Source organism: Artemia franciscana, chromosome 4 (genome assembly GCF_032884065.1).
Source record: "Artemia franciscana chromosome 4, ASM3288406v1, whole genome shotgun sequence".
NCBI lineage: Eukaryota > Metazoa > Arthropoda > Branchiopoda > Anostraca > Artemiidae > Artemia > Artemia franciscana.
The window spans coordinates 10,591,597-10,613,567 of NC_088866.1; the positions used below are offsets into that span (position 1 = coordinate 10,591,597).

The 21,971-nt window shown below is 35.4% G+C and overlaps 1 protein-coding gene across 7 annotated transcripts in view; it reads left to right on the forward strand.

The window, feature by feature from the left end:
* LOC136025976 (uncharacterized) overlaps nt 1-21,971 on the forward strand; it is a 391,881-nt gene that overhangs the window by 21,470 nt on the left and 348,440 nt on the right. For 2 of the 7 annotated variants that reach the window (XM_065702106.1, XM_065702107.1), the window contains exon 1: nt 3,604-3,711. The exons of the other annotated variants lie outside the window; for them this stretch is intronic. The gene's annotated coding sequence lies outside the window, so the exon portion shown is untranslated. Of the gene's footprint in view, nt 1-3,603; nt 3,712-21,971 lie in introns of those variants that run through there. 7 annotated transcript variants of the gene reach the window in all.

The following is a 21,971-nucleotide window of genomic DNA, read 5'->3' on the forward strand; positions in this document are numbered from 1 at the left end:
ATTCTTTTTCTAGTAGTTTGTCTGGTTAATAGTAATGATTTAAAAGAAATAAAAAGTTTTATTAATAAAATAATTTTAATCTTCATGTCAGCTGCTTCAAAGATCTGAAACAAATAGTCAGTTAATTCAATTAGTTATTGAAATTATCTAAATCAGTTAATAGATCTAGGCAGTAATAAGTATTACATTTTAGAGTAAACTTTCTAAACTGTGGTCCGAAGACACACATGAGGGGGGGGGGCTAGAAACAATAAAGGGATCTGTGAACTAAACTAAAATTATTTGAAACAGGGGAAAAAACATTCCGTTATATTGGGGTTACAGGTAGGTTGTGTATTCCTAAATCTCCACACCTTATGTCGTTCAAAGCACAGAGTTATTGACGGATTAATTCTGTTACTTTTTATTTTAAAAATTTGATGATTGTTCATAATTTCAGCCATGAAATAAGAATTATATATGAATGCCCGCACCTTATCTCTGTAGTATTTTCAGGTGGTCCTTATCTCATTTTTAAGATAAATCATATGACAGTGCTACTCCAGTTTACGGAATGAGATGTTTATAATCTTTTTGCTTTTGATTATGATCTAACTAATATTTTGATATTTACTGCGTTGTTTACTCGCTCTTTACGCCAAAGTTTGACTCTTTCTCTTAACTCTACTTTTTAAAACAGTAAGAAACTTTAGCGTAAAAGAGCGGGGCGTTGAGGAGGAAAAACCCCTTTCATATACGGAGTAATTTCTGTTCGTTTTAGGTTTTAATGTTGCTCCTTACTTTCATTTAAAAAAAACTTGTTTCTTTTATTTAATTTCTGAACGTTTTTGAATTAATGCATGTTTTGATCTTGGCTTTCCGCACATAAATAATTAAAAGAAATTTGCATATTAATTAATTGCAATTAATCAGAAGATTTTGAGAAAAAAGGAGCGAGGGAGGAGGCCTAGTTGCCCTCCAATTTTTTGATTACTTAAAAAGGCAACTAGAACTTGTAATTTTTTACGAACGTTTTCATTGGTAAAAAATATACGTGACTTACGAATTAACTTACGTAACGAACTTCTATATTCGTATGTTTTTATTGCGTATATGAAGGGGTTCAACCCTCGTCGATACCTCGCTTTTACACTAAAGCTTAAATTTTGTCCCAATTCCTTAAGAATGACCTCTGAATCACAAAGGCCGTAGAATAAATAGTTGATATTACTAAAAATACTTTAGCGTAAAGAGTGGGGTATTACGAGGAGGTAAACCCCTCATATGCGTAATAGTTTTGTTCGTTTTAGGTTTTAATGTTGCTCCTTACTTTCATTTAAAAAAAACTTGTTTTTTTTATTTAATTTCTGGACGTTTTTGATTTTAATGCATGTTTTGATCTTGGCTCTCCGCACATAAATAATTAAAACGAAATTTGTATATTAATTAATTGCAATTAATCAGAAGATTTTGAGAAAAAAGGAGCGAGAAAAAAGGAGGCAACTAGAACTTTTAATTTGTTACAAACGTTTTCATTGGTAAAAAATATACGTAACTTACGAATTAACTTACGTAACGCACTTCTATATTCGTATGTTTTTATTGCGTATATGAAGGGGTTCAACCCTCGTCGATACCTCGCTCTTTACACTAAAGCTTAAATTTTGTCCCAATTCCTTAAGAATGACCTCTGGATCACAAAGGCCGTAGAATAAATAGTTGAAATTACTAAAATACTTTAGCGTAAAGAGTGAGGTATAACGAGGAGGTAAACCCCTTACATGCGTAATAGTTTTGTTCGTTTTAAGTTTTAATGCTGCTCCTTACTTTCAGTAGAAAAAACTTTTCATATTTATTTTTTCATTGTTTTTTTTCAAATAATGTTAGAAAATCCCACGCCCCCTTCATTGAAATTCTCTTTTCCCATGAGAACTTCTTCCATGGAACCATCCTCCCACGTAACCCCTCTCCACCTCAACTCTCCCCCTAAACCAAAAAAAAACACTCCCTGAAAACGTCTGTACACTTCTCAGTAACCATTACTATATGTAAACACAAGTCAAAGTTTGTAACTTGCAGCCCCTCCAATGGGGACTGCGGGGGAGTAAGTCGTCCCTAAGGACATAGCTATTAGGTTTTTGACTACGGTGAATAAAATTGCTATCTCAGAATTTTGATCTGGTGGCTTTTGGGGAAAATTGAGCGTGGGAGGGGGCTTAGGTGTCCTCCTATTTTTTTGGTCACTTAAAAAGGGCACTACAACTTTTAGTTTCCGTTATAATGAGCCCTCTTGCGACGTTCTAGGACCACTCGGTCAATACGATCACCCCCGGGGAAAAAAACAAAAAAACAAATAAACACTCATTCGTGATCTGTATTCTGGCAAAAATGCGAAATTCTACATTTTTGTAGAATGGAGCTTAAAACTACTACAATAAGGTTCTCTGATATACTGAATCTGATGGTGTGATTTTCGTTAAGATTGTATGACTTTTAGGGGGTGTTTTCCCCTATTTTCTAAAATGAGGCAAATTTTCCCAGGCTCGTAACTTTTGATGGGTATAACTGATCTAGATGAAATTTATATATTTAAAATCAACATTAAAATGCGGTTCTTTTGATGTAACTATTGGTATCAAAATTCTATTTTTTAGAGTTTCGGTTACTATTGAGCCGGGTCGCTCCTTACTACAGTTCGTTACCACGTTTTATCATTTAAAGTTTCTCAAAGACGGGTCAAATTTTTTTCTTTCTCGTGGGCCTGATAGACATGTGGGCAGACAAGCAATTTAGACGAAGTTAGTGAAACAGAAAATCTTTTGAAGATTGGTTGCATTGATATGTAATAAGTAGAATCTGGGAAATAAATTCTATTTTTTCAGATTGGCTAGACTTGCAAGGGATGTAGAAAGCGACAAAGAAACCTCATTGGACACAAAAGCTCTTATTTTTGTAAAATACCCTTAAACTGTCTTTTGAAAAAAATATGGAGTGTATTGATTTGTTAAACCCAAAAACAGAAAAAAAACATTTTTTTATGGTTTATGGGACACGCAGGGATCCAATAAAGCTGAAATTGAAAGGACAAGCTTTTAGATCATAGTGTACCTAATGCATAGATTTTATTTCTACAAGAAAAAGTTTTGAAGATATATTTTTCCTGGTGGGCCCAAACGTCCGACCCGATTTTACCCACTAAGAAAAGTTTAAAACACTCCGAGTTTAGATACTTCCTTGGCTAAGAACTTGTCTATAAGTATGTTTTTACAACAAAATTCCAAATAAAAATGTTTTTAAAGACTAGTAATTTTCGAGATTTCATATTTAGCTAGAAAGCTTTCGTCCGACAAAAGTAGATTTAGTTGGATTTAACAATGTAATGTATCGTCAATTATTTTTTTTTTTTTACTGTTGTATATGGCTTTCGTTTTTCTTTATGACAAGTCCGATACGGTTCTAATCCATCGTCATCCATGTGCACCGTCAATTCGTAAATTTGATTACTAGCCATGCTTCTCATGTCTAACATGTTTTGGAATAGGAATCGGTTTCCAAGAACCAATAAAGAAACTCTATTGCGCCGAAGTTTGTGATTTTTTTAAAATTATTTTTCTTCTATCTAAGGTAAAGAAAACTCCAGTGCTTAACTCCAGTGCTTAACCTGCTAGGAATCAAATCACAGGTGGTTCATAGAAAAGGGTTTTATCCCAGCTTCAAGCATAAGAAAATGAGGTATGGTGTTCAGCTAGTCACTGATAGTCAAACGCTATATTTTAGTGTTTAACTATATTGTATCATTCTATATTACATTTATGTTTGTGTAAAAAACGAAAGTGTGGATTTCTAAAATTCTTTCGTAATGCACTGAAATGGGTTTAGAGTTCTGTATTGAGCTTCAACCACTTATCGGTTTTGCAGAGGTGAATTCTACTTGATAGGATTGAGACGAAATCATCCAAAACTGAGAGTAAATACTTGGAGTATTCCAAACCCAAAGACCACCTAGAATAACTTTATGTACAAACTAACAAATTGAAACCTCATTATAGAGTTATGTGCGCTATTGTTTTAACGGATATTTTTTAGACTTTCTTGCCGAATATTCATCAATTACACAGTTTTTTTCTTGGAACAGTAAAAAATATACCAATAATAGCCATTCTGTGTCAGAATTCTACTAGGAGCGAGGCTTGAACAAACAACCTTTTATACACCGTAATTGCTCAGACCATAAACGGTTGAGCATAAAGTACTACCGAAGGACTGTGACATTGACTTGGAACTTTTCTCAGATTTATGTTAAAATTTAAAAATCTTCTATAGAATTGATATCTAATGCTAATACTTAAAATTTTTATCTGTTATTCACCCAGTCGATTGCAATTAGATCAATGCAGATCAAAGCGGCTGGAACGCTATGAATGGATTTGGCTCAGTTTATATAAACTTTGATTCAAAGTGGAATTAGGAGCTTCTAACTGAGACAGAAGACCGAATACTTTAGGAATAACACTAAAGTCAAATTTTCCTAGGGGGGGGGCTGAAATTAAAAGATGAATAAGCCGAAGTCATACAAGATTGTAAGATGCTGTAGTTGATTTGCAGTAGATATACAGCAATACAGCTTTATTGCATCAGGAATTGTGGTACACAGGGAGGGTGAAATGCAGTAAGGTGCACAAAGGGTGAAGCCCAGTCCACCTCCATCAGGCTCTGAAACATCTTAGATCAAAATGAGTTGAAGTCTCTCATTTTATTATATATATATATATATATATATATATATATATATATATATATATATATATATATATATATATATATATATATATATATATATATATATATATATATATATATATATATATATATATATATTTTTGTGTGTGTGTGTGTGTGTGTGTGTATGCATGTATTATAATATCATGAATAATAATATTATTATGCAAACTCAATAGTCATTGTCAGCTTTCTTATCAAAGATTTCGTGACAAGAAGCTGTAACTAAAAAATGACCTGAACCTATAGTAACCAAAATATAAAAATAAGGCGTTATGATAACGATATGTACATTGAAAGAATCAGGGTTTTCTCGCTGAAACAATTTTAATTAGCAATCACCTAGGAATTAAACAAAGTGTCAGTGAAGAAATCGAAATCAAATCGAAACTAAAATGAAACTAAAACCAAACTAAAATAAATCCTGAAATAAAGACTTGGGTGAGCACAAAATCAATTCTATATACACAAATCTAATTATGGAAAACAATTTAATGCACAATAAAATACAATTTGGAACCAATCAAAACAAACACGCTCCCAAAAGAAATATAAATTTAGCCTCACAAAGAGTAAATATTGCTCTTAATTTTATCAAAAATTTATTTCATCGATGTGACTTTTGAGCAAGTTCGTTTTATTTATGACTTTGATATTCACCGTCTTCACAAATCCTGCATTATCTTCTCTCTATTTTTATATGATCGAAAGGTCGTGTTGTCGTCATTATTGTGATTGAAAGTATGTAAAGTTCATTAAGTTTAAAGGTACCCAACAAAGTTACGAGTCTCAGGTAATTGATTTTATTTCGAAAAAGGGGGAAAACCTATAAACGAGTGAGTTTCAGAATATTAGAGCACTCTTAAGCAGAAAAGCCATTTGGAAATTTTTCCAGGAAGGATTATCATAAATGAGTGTTTTGTTGTTTTGTCCATTTTCCCCAGGGGCGATCCTATCGAGTCACTGGCTCTTGAATATCCAGCGAAGGATCAAAAAGTTGTACCGCCACCCCACAAGGTGAACTGGTCACTTCTAAAATACTCGTAGTCCGTACAAAATAAACGTATAACATACGTAATTTATATCAAAGCTTTATGTACTGAGTTTTTTTTATTTGACGCTTGTATAACTGGACAACAGCCATTATGCAACAGCTGGGCAACATCAGTTGGGCAACAGCGGTTAGATCTTTTTTTAAGTAATTGAAGCGTGCTTTGAAACTTCAACAGGTTTGCTTTTATGTCAAAATTCGCCACGTTTTTGTGAACCTTCAAACACATACAGTTGAAGGGTTAGAAAAGGGTGATAGAAATCAGTACCTATTCTCCATTGATCCCAGGAACATTTCTGAACCCCGCCTGCAATATTGGTGGTGAGGGGTGATAGTGTTCCTCTTATGACATAAAATCTTTTGTGATATACTTGTAAAAGGGTACATTTAAATCTCTGCCGACGCAAACCAGCATAACGGATTAGGCGTAATGAGCATTGCCACGAAACTTCCAGGCAAGGGAAGAAGTGCTGCCTTGTTTAAGGGAAGAACTTTTTTTTAACTAAGATTTAAATTGTAATTTTTCTGATTATCCTATTTGTTAAATGTATCCTTGTAACTCGGGGAGCTTTGCTCCCCTACTAATGTCCATGTGAAATATTCCTGTGGAAAAGATTTGTTCGAAGAATTTACCATGGAAACCGTGGAAATGATGACTCTTGATGGCTGAAGGTGCTACAAATATGATATGCTGAGATAGACACATCGAACCTCAGTGACTCAACAGGAATCACTTCCCGATAAGGGAAACTAGCCCAAGGCCTGGTTCTCAGGTTACCATCATTTAATTCACCTGTCAATGGTTCACACTTCGCAGTTCCCCCATAATTCACAAGAAAAACTATTTTGACTTAATTTTAATTGATTTATCAAATAAAATAATATTTTTTAGCCACAGGCATTTACAACAAGGTAGCGTTATTATTAAAAAATCACCCTTAGTACCTTGTGGTTCCAAACATTTCAATTTTGTAGTGACAGGAAAAAAAAAAATCATGTTAGTAACAACGATTTGTATGAGACACCTATGTGTATCATCGAATAGACAGTCCCGTTGCAAGGTGTTTACTCAAAATCCAAGTTTTTTGGCATTTATTTTATCAGACAGTTCGTGGTGACATACTGTATGCAAGGAGTGACCCGGCTCAATAGTAACCGAAACTCTAAGAAACAGAATTTTGACATCAATAGATATGTCAAAACAATCAGCTTATTATGCTGATTCCAAATATATTAAGTTTCATTAAGATTAGTGTTACCTGTTATTGGTGAAAATATGCCTAATTTTCGAAAAAGGGGGAAACACCCACTAAAAGCCAAATCATCTTCATGAAAATAACATTATCAGGTTCAGCGCACCAGAGACCCTACTGTAGAGGTTTCATTAGACAGTCTCGTTGCATGGTGTTTACGCAAAATCGTGGTTTATTGGCATTTATTTTATTTTGCTAAAAGAGGCCATGTTGACAATAAATGATTTCTTAGGATTATTGTACATTTTTACATCTGAAATGAATTGATGATCAAATGCGTGGGCTAATTATCTTCATTCTTCTATCCGTATTTAATTTTACGGGAGTATTTTGTTTGTAAGCAACATTCAAGTAAAGCAAATCTAGCGGTTAGAAAGATTATTTGTGCTTTTGAAAATGTTACGAAAGGCCTAGATCCTGAGATCTGTGGATGGCCGTATTTTCAGAAAAATAAAAATAGGACTCTGCCAATAGCTCTAAAAATGACCACTCTTACAAGCATAACAACTTATAAGTAGCAGTGGGCAACAGTGTGCAAAAAAGCTGAAAGTGAACATAAATCTGGAGTAGATGGGGTTGCGGAAAAAAATTCAGAAGGCGTCCTTTTGATCCTTCACAACTGTGTGGACTCTTCTCCTAGTTTTAACCTTTAATAATGAAAAACTTCCAAAGGACTGGACAAACTTTTCAAGAAGCACGATGTGCTAATATGTGACAAGGATGGTCACTTAGAGTCTTTGTCTATTAAAATACCGGCCATAGTCATACCACAAAGCCAATGGGCAGCGATTGGCTTGTATCAGAAAAAAGGGACGCGTGATGTTTTAACATATTACCTGGTGTCAACAGCGATGTATCCTATCCCCGTACCTCTTTATCACTGTAATATATTATATTCTACGGCAGTCTTCAGGTTTTTGAGTGAAGATTAACAGCATGTTAGAAGCAGAATTTGTGGATGATAATGTTCTTCTCAAAGATACAAAATAATAACAACATATGCTAGTTGACGAGAAGAAAAAACCGAGAAAGTAGGACTTGCAATGAATATTATTAAGAAAAAAGCAAGACAGAATTGACTCTCTATTGATACTAAAGTACACATATAAAGCGGTTTAGCAGCTCAAAGAATTTGAATATCCCGGGCTTTGGATTAGGTTTGATTGCGAAATATCCAACGAAATCAAGAGGAGAATTACATGAATGACAGTAGCTTTTGTCATGCTGAAAAAAGGCAGGCGTAGTTATATATACCCGAGGCATTTGAAGATTCACCTCTTGAAAATCAGCGTGACATCCATCTTCCTTGAAGCCAGAAATTTCTGGAAGCTAGCAGTCAAACTTAAATATCACTGATAAGCCTTCGGAGACATCTGTCTTAGAAGAATCCTTGATGTGTTATCGGAAGAGAAGGTCATCGAAACAAACGTTTACTGGTGAGCCGGTCAGCCAATTGCTATTGACATTCTTAGACTTAGGAGATGGACATATATTCTCCGAATCCTTCGTAAGCCACATCATAGACAAAAAGTATAACAGTAATGCCTCGAGGGGGGTGGCAAAATGTTCTTCAGGCTTCAGCACAACTTACGCCTGAGAAGCTTGAACATGTCCCTTTAACAAAAGTAGGGGGATGTCACGACTGCTGCTCAACTTTGAAATGTCTGGAGAGGTCTTGTGAGGTCTTGTAGGTACCCTATACACCATTCCTGGCTCTGATGGATCTAAAGTCTAAGTTACATAATGTATACCTGTTAGCATAGAAGGAAGGTAATTATTATTTTCTGTGGAGAAATGAACAATAAAAAAAACCTTTACTAAATACTATAAGGTAGTACTTAGTGATTAAATAATTAGGGAAAATATTAAATATTAGGAAGATAATTCATTTTATCTAAATAAATATTGGTATTTGCAAGAATATTTTTCTGATTTTTACTAAGTGTAATTTTTGTAATTTGTTGATTGAAGTCAAAAGTGTAGTCAAAGTTGAAAGAGTTTATTTTATTTAAAAGAGTTTATTATTGAAAATTTTCTTCTCCTTGAAAACTTATTCAAGGCAACCGCTTTTCTGTGCTGAAATTGTTTCTTTACGCTCTTTATCTTTCATAACATCTTTTATGGTCAAGGTCCCAAAGCATTTGGGGATGACAAGCCACTATTGAATTTGCTTTTCAACCTAGGATTTGCTTTTCCGCTGTTGTTCAATCTCCTTTTGGAGAAACCAGTAGGCGGATTTTCAGGAAGGAAATCTATCGAAAGGTCGTTCGAAACAGAACTGTGCCTCAGCACGAATTCGGCGTCAAAATTCTAGGTTTGGAGTGTCTCTTCATCTATCACTTTACCATGTTTTTGTGTTTTTACTGTGGCAAATATTTACACTAATTGAGATAGTGTCTCAAATGAAGGATACTGGATATACCTATAGAAATTCAGTCAGTAATAACACACAAAAACCTCTTTTTTCAAGTTTTTATAGCATTTGACTAAATCTATAGCACACCCTTAAAGCCGATTTTGAAGTCTCTGCTGTTGTACCAACAAGGACATAGGAGCCTTTGCAAAAAAGAGTGATTATATTTGATATGTAGGCTTACTACAAAGATTGTACAGAGGAATGATATGCTCTTCTATTGAGCATTATCCCTTAGCTTCTTTCACGGTACGACCAGACAGGATCGAAGCTTCTGATAAATGTAATTTAGGAAAATATTTGTTTATAAACTCACACATCACAAAGTAAAAAATAAAATATGAAAGGCTATCTGAAGAAGTCTTTCTTCGTTAATGCATCTGTTGACAACAGTGTAGCGCCCAATTACTATGGCTGCATCAGGGTCTGCTCTGCCACGTTGAGCATTCCAAACTCTGGCGATGAAGGAAATGTCTCACCTGAATACCGTGTTGATAGTCCTTTGTAGGTCGCACTAGAAGGCATCTTTGAGTTAATTGCTGATGTCACTTGTTGGAGTCTACATGGCGATGATGGTTATGTAGCTTATGCTGCTTCTGAGTCTGACTGTAGCGATACGAGATGAAAGTGGTTCTAATGTCACCACACAATTTGTATTATGAGCATACACAAAATATCTGACCCTGTGTTGGTGCAAGCAATCAGTGGGACCCGAGTTGTAGAACTAGAATGAATAAGTATCATTGATGGTGAGCCTTTTGGACGGAACAACATTCAATCGTATGTCAGACACACAAAAAAAATTGACTCTATGCTTCAGGAGCTCCCTTGCAAGGACTAGCTGCGTAGATTCCAGCTTGCAGCTTCGAATATTCAACGCGCCAATATTCAGATAATTAATTGGTCGGGCGGCTTCCATACTTGTTGAACCAGGCACCCCCTGATCCTATCCGTCTCGATTACCGTGACGTCGAAGAAGGGGTTTTCTGCAACTGATTTTTAATATCCATTAATGTTTCATGTGAAATTTCTTAACCAAGAGTTCCCCAGACACTTGGCATCCCGAAAGGGTTGAGGCAACCCTTTGCAGAGGTCATTATCCATAAAAGACTGAATCTTACGCCTGGCTGCGGCTTTCCTCCTATAGAGGATCCTCGCAAGATAGTGTTCTGATTCCCCGTACAATTTAACCCAATAAATTGGGTGAAGGTTTGCAACTCGCAAGACGTGTCTACAAGTCAGTGGGTCCAGATAGGTGTACATCAGAGGGGCCTTCTTCCCCCACTCGTATTTACGACCACCAGGCGAGGGTGCCCCAGTTTATATTATACTCCCCCAGGGACTAGGTTCCCCCTTTGTACACGCCTCCTATTCAATGGAGGCACCCTGCATATATGTTGGACGTTCCCCTATTCGCCACCTGGGGACAGTCTGAGTGGTCTGGGGGAGGTTACTTACTGAAATGGGGACTCAGGTGATTGAAGGTGACGATGAGGGTGACGGTGAGCCCTTACTGAGAAGTTGACAAGTCTTAGGTGATTGAAAAAAATATTTATGGGTCTGATCTCGGACTTAGCAGTGTCTTTTTTTTCTGCGTATTCTTTGCCTACTAGTTACTATTACCAAATTGCTCACGAAGATAACTTTCAAGCTTTCAAGAAAATTGTTATCCTTTAATGGACGAACTAACAGAAAATAAAATTATTTTTGCAGCCTTCCCTTTCTCCAAGTACAGTAAATTGCTTTCCCTTGCTCTCTCGTAATACTCCCTTGTAAGCTCTAAATTGATCCCTCATGGCTCCTGAGGTGTTATAGATATTTTTTTATAGCCCGGGTAAATTCAGTACTTCACTGTGGATAGATTCATAGTTTTCACTTGGACGAACAGTTCCTAAAATATCTGGGGAGTATGAAAACATACTCGTTTTGCCCCCACATGCCTTCATTCTAAGCACAAAACATCAAAGTTCCTGAAAAGCACAGAAAATTTCTTGTTGATCTCCAAAGCCGTTTCCAAGATAGTACAGAGACGCTATTTTGGTAACCTCACTAAGCATAGTGTTTTTTGATTTGTCTCATTACTTAAACTTGAATATATTTAAAGACCTATAGCTGCTCATATAAGAAACCTCTTAGGCTGACCTAAGACAAAAGATATATAGCCGCTGCCCACTTTATAACTTGAATTTTCCCCTGTTCTCCTTAACTTCTTTTTTCTAGACTATCTGAAAGTTTCAAATCAGTTGCCCGAGCCGTTCCTGAGATATTGCAATCTAGAGAGCCTGGATACACATAGTATTTTTCGATTTACCTTCATATGCCTGCCCCCCCCCCTTAAAGCTCCCTAAAACTTTTAACTTGATGCCCAAAGCAATTCCTTTGATATTTAAGATATGCTAATTCAATAACTTGGTAGCACATTATGTCTTTTGGTCTACTTTGCTACTTAATTGAATGGGTATTATAAATATCTTTTGTCGTAAATCCCATTTAGTGTAACTCAAATTCATTCCTTTCAGTGCTAAAGTGTTTAAGCATCCGATGTACTTGTTTAATTATTTCCTTTTTCCCGACCACACAATTTGAAATTTTCTTGCCAAATCGCCTAAGCAGAAAATCTTTTTCCCAAAAGTTTTAAATTCAGTATCAGAAAATTTAATTTTTACCCCTCATTTGTTCCCAATGCGTGGCAGATATGCGATTTTCGTATTTGACCTTACAATATTCTTGAACAAAATAACTATCTAAAAATTTGGATCCAGTACCATCGGTCCTACTGGGGGGAAGGATCAAAAGAAACTGGTACGGGAAAGAACCGGTTCTCTCAAATCACGTTAGGCTTTTAAAAAGGGAATTAGAAAATCTAACTTCCAACCAAATAAGCCCTTTCCTCAAATTTTGTGACCACCCTACTATGAGAAGTGGCCAGGAAAAAAAGATACCCATTTTGGCCTTTTTCCAGGCTCACTTTGGGGAAATCGCTATTTTGTTAACCAGTTTCTCTTCAGCAATGGGATCCCCTTGGCCTAAGTACTTAAGGATTTAAGTTTTGAGCCGAAAAAAAAAATCACCGTTTCTCAAACACCGTGGTATTTATAGGGATGGCTCCCTGTAAGTCAGGCTCCTCTTGGTCTAAAAGTGCATGTCTATGAGTATCAAAATAGTCAAGGAAAAACAGTTTTTGGCCCATTTTTGTTTGGTAAGAGTTCAAATAATTGAATTATCAACTGTAAACGAACTGTTGATTTTTAAGACTTGATGAAGCATGTAACTCTTTATTTAAACCTGTTTTCTGAGAACAGGAAGGCTTTCTTTATCCTTGCCGGATGAGATATTCCATTTGGGAATCTAAACATAAATCCATTAAACAAGTGTGACTTGACAAGATCTCATGCAAAAGTAGAAGATTTGGAACATAGATCATGAAGCTAGTACACCAAATGATTTATAGACTCTCTCAGCATGGCATTTCTCACAAGTTGAAGATTGTTTAAAATAAGACAGAAATATTGTTTTAAAATAAGAAAGAAATAATCTACCTTCTCCTCCCTCTTTCAATATTTTCTGCATTCAGGAATAAATTATTCAGATGTCGGCCAAAACTTTCCTAACCTCAAAACAAACTTTTTCTATTGAATTCGCTCTTAAAGCTCTTTTTCCTTATGCTAAAAGCGATTTCTTAATTATTTTCTAAATGCCAAGGCTATTTCAGTATTTATTTGCAGTTCCTTTGTGCTTGTCCTACAGTTCGTTGTGACGAAGTCTAGTAAGAAGCGACCCGGCTCAATAGTAACCAAAACTCTAAAAACGGAATTTTGATACCAATAGCTACATAAAAAGAATTGCATTTTAATGCTGATTTTAAATATATAAGTTTCATCAAGTTTAGTCTTACCCATCAAAAATTACGAGCCTGAGAAAATTTGCCATTTACTGAAAAATTTACGTTTTCAGGGGGATTTTTTGGTTGGGGGAGGAGTTGATAAGAGGGATATGTTGGGGAAACTTTCAATGGAGGAATTGGTCATGGGGGAAGAAAATTTCCTTGAAGGGAGCGCAGGATTTTCTAGCTTTATTTAAAAAAAATAAATGCGAAAAAGGTTATTCAACTGAAAGTAAGGAGCAGCATTAAAACTTAAAACGAACAGACATTATTACGCATATTAGTGGCTCACCTCCTCCTAATACTTCGCTCTTTACGCTAAAATATTTTTAGCAATTTCAACTATTTATTCTACGGCTTTTGTGATTCAGGGGTCATTCTTAAGGAATTGGGAGACAATTTAAGCTTTAGTGTAAAGAGCGAGACACTGACGAGGGGGTAACCCCCTCATATAAGCAATAAAAACATGAGAATACAGAAGTTCGTTACGCAAGCTAATTTGTGAGTTACGTATATATTTTACTTATAAAAACGTTCGTAAAAAATTAAAAGTCCTAGTTGCCTTTTTAAGTAACAAAAAAATTGGAGGGCAACTAGGCCTCCTCCCCTGTCCTTTTTTCTCAAAATAATTTGATCAAAACTATGAGAAAGCCATTTAGCCAAAAAAAGAAATTAAGCTGCAAATTTCGCTTTAATTATTCACCTGCGGAGAACCAAAATCAAAACATGCTTTGATTCAAAAACGTTCAGGAATTAAATAAATAAAAACAAGTTCTTTGAACTGAAAGTAAGGAGCGACATTACATTTTAAAACGAACAGATATTACTTCGTATATGAAAGAGGCTGCTTCCTTATCAACACCCTGCTCTTTACGCTAAAGTTTTTTACTGTTTAAAACAGTAGAGTTGAGAGAAGAAGTCAAACTTTAGCGTAAAGAGCGGGGCGTTGATGAGGAAGCAGCCCCTTTCATATACAAAGTAATTTCTGTTTGTTTTTAAGTTTTAATATCGTTCCTTACTTTCAGTTAAAAAACTTTTTTTTTAAATTAATCTCAATTACACAGCGGAGAGTTCATATCAGTCTTAGTAGGGATTCGGTTTTCTCATACTCTAGATCGTTTTTTCAGGTCAGGAAATCCCAGGGTGATAATTTTTGGTACATTGTAAGTTCATTATTGGTTTTACTTTTAACTTTATCTGTTACTTTTAACTTTAATATCTGTTTTTTTTTCAACTATATTAAGACGTCGACTACAACTTTTTTGACTTCAAAACAAATCCTTTTTTGTTGAATTCTCTCTTAAAGATCTTTTTAAATATTTCAATGTTTTGCAGTTCCTTTCTGTGTATCTCAATCTCAATTATACAGCGGGAAATTCATACCAGTCTTTATAGGAATTATATTAGGAACATTTATTCAGTATGACATATCGTATAGGTTTATCAACGCTTTCACTACGAGTTATCCAGCCGTAGATTTTATCAAGCTCAAAAATAAAATCAACTCAAAAATAACTCAAGAGAAGTATAACTCAAAATAACTAAAAAAAAATATACTCAAAAGAAGATTGTCTCACTACCACTACCTTTCAATATTAGTTTCCAGCCGTAGATTTTATCAAGCTCAAAAATAAAATCAACTCAAAAGTAACTCAAAAGAAGTATAATTCAAAATAACTAAAAACAAAATACTCAAAAGAAGATCGTCTCACTACCACTACCTTTCAATAATAGTTGCCCTAGAAAGTTTTTTATTTTTTATTTTAGGTGGCTATACCATTTCAATGATCTCCATCTACCCACAAAAAAAAATTAGCGATATCTCATTTGCAATAGATCTGGGTTATTTAAATTTATGGAAGTGGGCCTCGTAAATTTGTGAATCTCAAATATTTTAAAAGGCAGTCGGAGTTTTGACCTAATTTCCAGTATTAAAACTGGGCTACTTTAAATTTCATGTACTGAAAAATTTCCCCTCTATTCTCTCCCCCTCTTTAACATTGATACTAATCAGTAGTAACCAGGTAATGATAGAATATAAAATCTAAAACTAAAAGAAAACTAATCGAAAAAAACAAAAGTTTACTATTGCTGAAATTAAGAAAACTGAAATGTAAAGTGAAATTAATGACTGGAAAAGGCTTGCTTTTTAAATCTCGAGGGGAAAAGCGCTATGGAATAATGAAAAAACATAACAACAAAAGTATGAAAATGTAAATCGATTTTATTTCTGCAACGTGACATAGAATAACGAAACCCTGGCTACTGAAATGCTTTAGAAATTTAATAGCTTGTTAACGACGGAATGATATCCTGGAAACCTTAAATAGCATTTTCTGTTTGTGATTACATTTGCATTTCCGACTTGTAAGAACTCAGATAAAGATGTATTTGTAGAATTTGACTAATCTAATTTAGCAAATAATTTATGCATGAAGGAATCATCACTTCCAATCGTTCACCATCAAATAAATCCCACTTTAAAGGAACAATTGTCGAAGCATGGCTGATTGGCTTTATTACTTGAATCGTTTATTTTTATGCAATGTTTGGTTTATTCGTCCACTTTTTTGTTTTGTCTTATTATTTTTCATCAGTATCTCTGTTTTTGCTCCGTCATTATTTTCTTTTTTAACTCGACGGGTTCTCAATAGAGTTATTCATTCATTCATTTCAAAGTGAGATATTTAGCTTACCCTAGTAATTCCTCCATGTTTCAATGATTAGTCGATGGATTGCAAGAAATAGTCGGAATGTATACGCTACCACGCTTTACTGCTATAATTCACCTTACACAATGGTCTCCAAGAGCCCATCGTCTAATAGCTTCGAAAAAACGAAGAACAGGGGTGACAAATTAAAACGACCAGTTAGCCAGTCTCGCTGCATTTATTTAACGTATAGCTAAAATAGAAAATAGGTGTGAAACAGAAACAAGAAGGTTAATTCTTCAGCCTATAAAACCTTTCTCCTGTTTTGGATAAGCCTGCAAAAGGGTTCCCTTTACCAGTACCTACATTCAAAGGAACTTCTGGTTCATATAAACAGCAGTCTAAGTATATAAATTAAAAAAAACTAGTTTTTTTCAACTGAAAATAAGGAGCAGCATTAAATCTTAAAACGAGCAGACATTATTGAGTATATTCGTGGGGGGGGGGGGGGTTAACCATTCCTCAATGCCCTACTCCTTACGCTAGAGTTTAACTTTTTGTTCCAATCACTTAAGAATGACTCCTGAATCACAAAAGTCGTTTAATTAGAATATTGAGCTCTTCTGAAAGTTCTAAAAAATAATGCGTAAATAGCAAGAAATTGAGAAGGGGGTTGCCCCAATATGCGTAATAATTTGTTTTCGTTTCAAGTTTTAGTGTTGCTCCTTACTTTTAAATGAAAATCTTGCTTTTTTATTTATTTTTGTATAGTTTTTTAAATAATGCTGGGATATCTGGCAACCCTAAATGGAAAATTGCCTTCCTCCATGAAATAATTCCTCTACGAAAAGATCTTCCTACATGCAACCCCCTCTATCAGAAAAATCCTCCTAAAAACGGCCTTAAACATCCTTATAACCAATAGTATATGTAAACAATGGACAAAATTGATAGCTTCCATTCCTTCCCCTGGGGACTTCGGGGGTCAATTTATCACTAAAAACATAGCTATAAAAAATTTTAGACTATGCTGATAAGAATGGCTATCTAAAAATTTTCATCGGGCGACTTTGGGGAAAAATGAGCATAGGAGGAGGGATAGTTACCCTCTAATATTTTTGGCTCCTTAAAAAGGACACTGAAACTTTTGATTTTCAGTAGAATGAGCCCTCTCCTGATCTTCTGCAATAATTGGTTCGATGCGATCATTCCTGAAAAAGAAAAAAAAGGAAAAAAACGCATCCGTGAACATTCTTATGGCGGAAGATTTTTTTGCGATCAGTCTGATGTTTTGAGGATGTTTCTTCGCAAATACGGCAAATTTTCACAGGCTTGAAAATTTTGATGGGTAACATTAAATTTAATGACTTTTGCATATCTTGAAATAAACATGAAAATTTGGTTCTTATGATGTACCTATTAATATCAAGACTCAGTTTCCTAGAGTTTCGGTTACTATTGAGCCACATCACTCCTTACTTACAGCTTGTTATCTCGAACTGTTTGATATACAGTCATGTACAATTGTTTAAGAAATGGGACATATCAAAGCACCGCAAACAGATGTAGCCAGCAGAGTGAGCTAATTGATCCTCCTGCATTCACACCGCATGCATGACCAGCCATCCCTAACATTTCGTCAATACGCCCGCTCAAAGAAGAAGTGAGGGACAAAATGATGTATCCCAAAATTCTTCAATAGAGAAAATAGGAACGAATATAACTGTATTCGTTCCAATTTTCTAGGATACACCTAGGAATACACCTAGGCTGTGCATTCGAATTATGGATTTTGACAGAAATTGTCTAAAAATCTCTTCCAACATTCTCCGCTTTTGTCACCATGTAGAAAGGTTACAAGACAGATATATCGACTGACAGCTCACTCTGTAAAGCTGAAAGAGGAAACACCTAGAATATGAGGCTTAAAATAGGTTTTTAGCACGAGATATCCGTCGAAAGCCTTATCCATGGTTATCTGGATTCCTTCAGATAATTCTCCAAAAATGTATAAGATCCAAGTAATCAATTGGGCTGATGGCTGGTTACATATTGGGCAGCGAGAAAGTCATTGACATGGCAAAATATATTATATGTACACACAAAACTTATATTGAAAATCTGGATTATCAAGAGGAGTAGTACTCTAGTACTGGAGCATTATGATGTTAAATGACAAAAACAATTACGGCACTAGAGTACTTAACCTTGCTCTAGCACATATTACCCATAAAGGTGTGTTATAATCGGTAGATCCTACGTTCTACGTACGTTGCTATTTTTTCTTTGCTTTGTCTCAGCCACTTCGTTTTTTCTTATCAATGAAAGTGGGAATAATGGCTCTGCGCCTCCAGCCTTGTCTTTGACCATATTTTCTGTACCGACCAACTGGCCTTTGGCTCAATGCTCATGCTTGTCGATACGCTTCCAGCATACGCAATTTGACACAGTGGATAAAGGCATCTCTAGATTCTTCCTACTTCACAGCTAGTTCTTATCAATCCCTACGATTCTATTTGTAGAGCTATGTGAGCACAGGAAAGAAAATGAAAAAATTAAACAGTCCTACCATTGTATAATAGACTAATCTATCTTGGAAATTAAAGAGCACCATTATTTATAGGGAGAAGCCGTTGTTACTAATTCATGAGCCCAGAAAGCCAAATCATATAAAATAAATATAAGCGAATCCCCAAGATATTTTATAGACCCAAGATTTTATGTTGTAGAGCTGAGAATGCTAACCTTGGAGAAAGGATTTTCATAAAAATAGTTAACCCTGAACAAAATGTTGACGAAGCAAAAAATCTTTCATTTCAGATGGTGCACATTCAAGCTTTGTCTGCATGAATTGTCATTGAGAACCGGTTTTATACCTAGGATTTTTGTTCGGGATGGGAAGGGGGTACAAAAAATATTTACGTGGACATGTAATTTTTATACTAATTCACGATTCGAACTACAAATACACAATCTGAGCCGGAGTAAAAGGGCTATAGACTGATAATCAGAGCTGAAGCTGGGACTTAGAGCCTTAAAAGGACCACAAACGATTTTGTTTTTTGTTCGTTTGCATTTTATTATTGATTATACAGATTTTGTGTGTCATGACGCTCAAATAACAGAAAAAGAGTTTTGTTGCTCATCCTGGACTGTCGTCTTACAAAATCAGTTTCAATGTTTGCCCTACCTTCAATCTTTTCTTTTTGTTCTATGTTCCTTTCACTGTAATTTGAATAAGCTTTGCTGTGTCGTTTGTCTGTAATTTTACTACGATAACAGAAAAATTAAAGGCGATGAAATCTTCCAAATGAAAGTTTTTCTCCGATCAAGAAATTTAGGATGCTCCCAGCTCTTCGGTACCAAATATACAGTTACACCATTTCTATTTAGTAACCATTGCGATGTTCCAATCTCCTGAAATGTCATAAAACTTTAGTGACATGAATCCCATTTAAGATGTTTTTCAGGATGTCCGCTTGCCTCTCCTCTAGAGTCTCCAAAGTAAGGAGATTATCACCTCAAACGGAAGTTCTCAGATCAACTTAGAGTCAGCGTACAGTTTGATTATAATGTCAAAAAAAGGACACACAACTATGCAGTTACAAAAGATTAAGGGGACGGAAATATTTGATTTTTTTCTATTAAGATCTCTGATTTTAGGAACCAGAATAATTTTATCAAAAGCAGGTAAGATCAACAGAGAAGAAAGAAGAATTGGTTGAGATATCTATTACTGTCTTCACAAAGAAAATCAAGTAAAACTAGAGATAAGTGAAAAATGTAACTAATAAATTACAAATTTTTTCCGAGTCTACAAAGAATGAAAAACTAACGTGTGATACAATCCACACCAGCATAGGAGCATATTTCTTATTTATATAGTAGCCATAAATGATTTATATGTCTTATTAGCTTTCACAACCTAGTTGGAATATCCTCGACCCCCTAATAAAATCCTAAGTAGCCTATGGTATACTGGAACAGCTATGCTTCATCTGTCAAAAGTAAAAAAAAAAGTCTGAGAAAATCGAAATGTAAAAAAATTCAACTTGCAACACAATAAAGTTCTACTTATTACTGAAAAAGCCATTTGAAGTTTTGGTACTTGTCAATTATTCAGAAAACACCCAAGTTGGCTCAATTTATATATACGGGTTTGAAACAACTGAGACGCTTCGGAGATAGATAGGATATATACAATTTGGGATGAAGTGGCGGGGAGGATGCTGGGGGTGAAGTATAGCGGGACTGCATTGAAAATGTAACCAAACCTAGCCTAGCCTAACCAAAATACCAACTAAATGTTAAATTAAGTTATAGCTACAATGTAGTTTTCAGCTGAGCCAAAGCTAATTCTCTCTGAATACAGACACCAATTAACCGGTTATTGTCTGATATTGCGAACAGAATTCTTGGGGTTTTCTGAATAATGGACAAGTACCAAAATTTTGAATTGAATAATGTCCTGTGTCCGAAAGAAATTGTTTATGTCGATACAAATATCTTACGCATCATGAAATCGTAAGTGTGATTATGAAAGTTCTATGTCTAAGAGGGGGAAATAATCCATGCCAATTTCCTTTGTCTCGTCTGTTCTTTTTTACGGAAAGTAACAAAATTATTATGAAAGAAATTATATAAGGGAAGGATATAAGTGTTCTATAAACGATCAGTCTAGTTGATAATAATTAGGGGTTATATAAGTTTCATCTTTATCCTGGCACTAGATATGGCTGTAACCTAATAAGTCTTTCATTCGTCTTCGTGGTGTGAAGACCATTTAGTCTAAAAAGGATAAAACTAATTGGACTGGTTTGACTGGATTTTATTGTCGCATTGCAAAGTGAAATAACTAACCGGTTTTGGCTCACCCGGAGATTTACTGTTTACCTGTGCTTGATTACATGCTGAATTAAATCAATAAGAAAGTGGCTTTATTGCAATCATTATGGCAGTATCACAAAAGAACTTTGATGAAGCAGTGAAGATTTTAACGGAAAAACTTGATGCCGTAATCCGTTCTCAAAGAGACATCAACAAGTCCATTCAGTCCCTTACAGGGGAAATAGCTACGCTAAAAAAGGATGCCTCCGATCGAGATATAAAAATTGGCCAACTGGAAAAGGAGTTGGAGGATCAAAAATTAAGGTGTGATCAACTGGAGAATCAGGTACTGGAAAGTGATGTCAAGGACCGCAAATTAAATTTGTTAATTCATGGCATGCCTACTGAGCGGCCGTCTCAAACAGTTGAAGAAAATGTGAAAATTTTTTTATCTGATACAATGGAGATAAGCGACCCCATTCAGATTACGAAGTGCTACCGTATGCTTGGTGGTTCCGTTAACGTTACTAATCGAAGGCCTCGTCCGGCACCTATATTTATCTCGGTTGTAAACGAACAGAACATTCAGAGGATTCTCAACTCAGTTCGTAAATTGAAGGGGAGCGGCATTCGTGTGTGCACGGATCTTCCCCCCAAGCTAAACGCTATTCGAAATGAACTTCTTGCGAAAGCAAAGGATTTACGTGAATCAGATTCCGCAAAGTTTACGCGTGTTAAACAGAAGGGCTCGAAGCTTTGGCTTGAATCCAAATCCACGGCCTCGTCACCCTGGGAAAGAGTGATGGACTAGTTATTGCTGTCCCTTTGTGATTATTATTAGTATTGTGATAGACATTTTGATTGATTTTCTTGCCACTTCTGTCACAGTGTTGTGTACATGTTGGGTTCTACAACCTCGTTCTTTGCGTATGATCTTTTTTTTTAGTTTTCTAGTGTTAGTAGGTCTAGTGAAAAAAATCAGGTTTCGAGGTCTTGTTTGTTCTCTGCCACCTTTTTACCCGATTTGCCTGATTAGTGGTGCGGTGCCATTTCCACTTTTTCGTCGTGCCTGCCTGGGACATAAGGTAAAGATGAAATTTATATATAGCACGTGAGTGGTGGGGAGTCTGGGGGA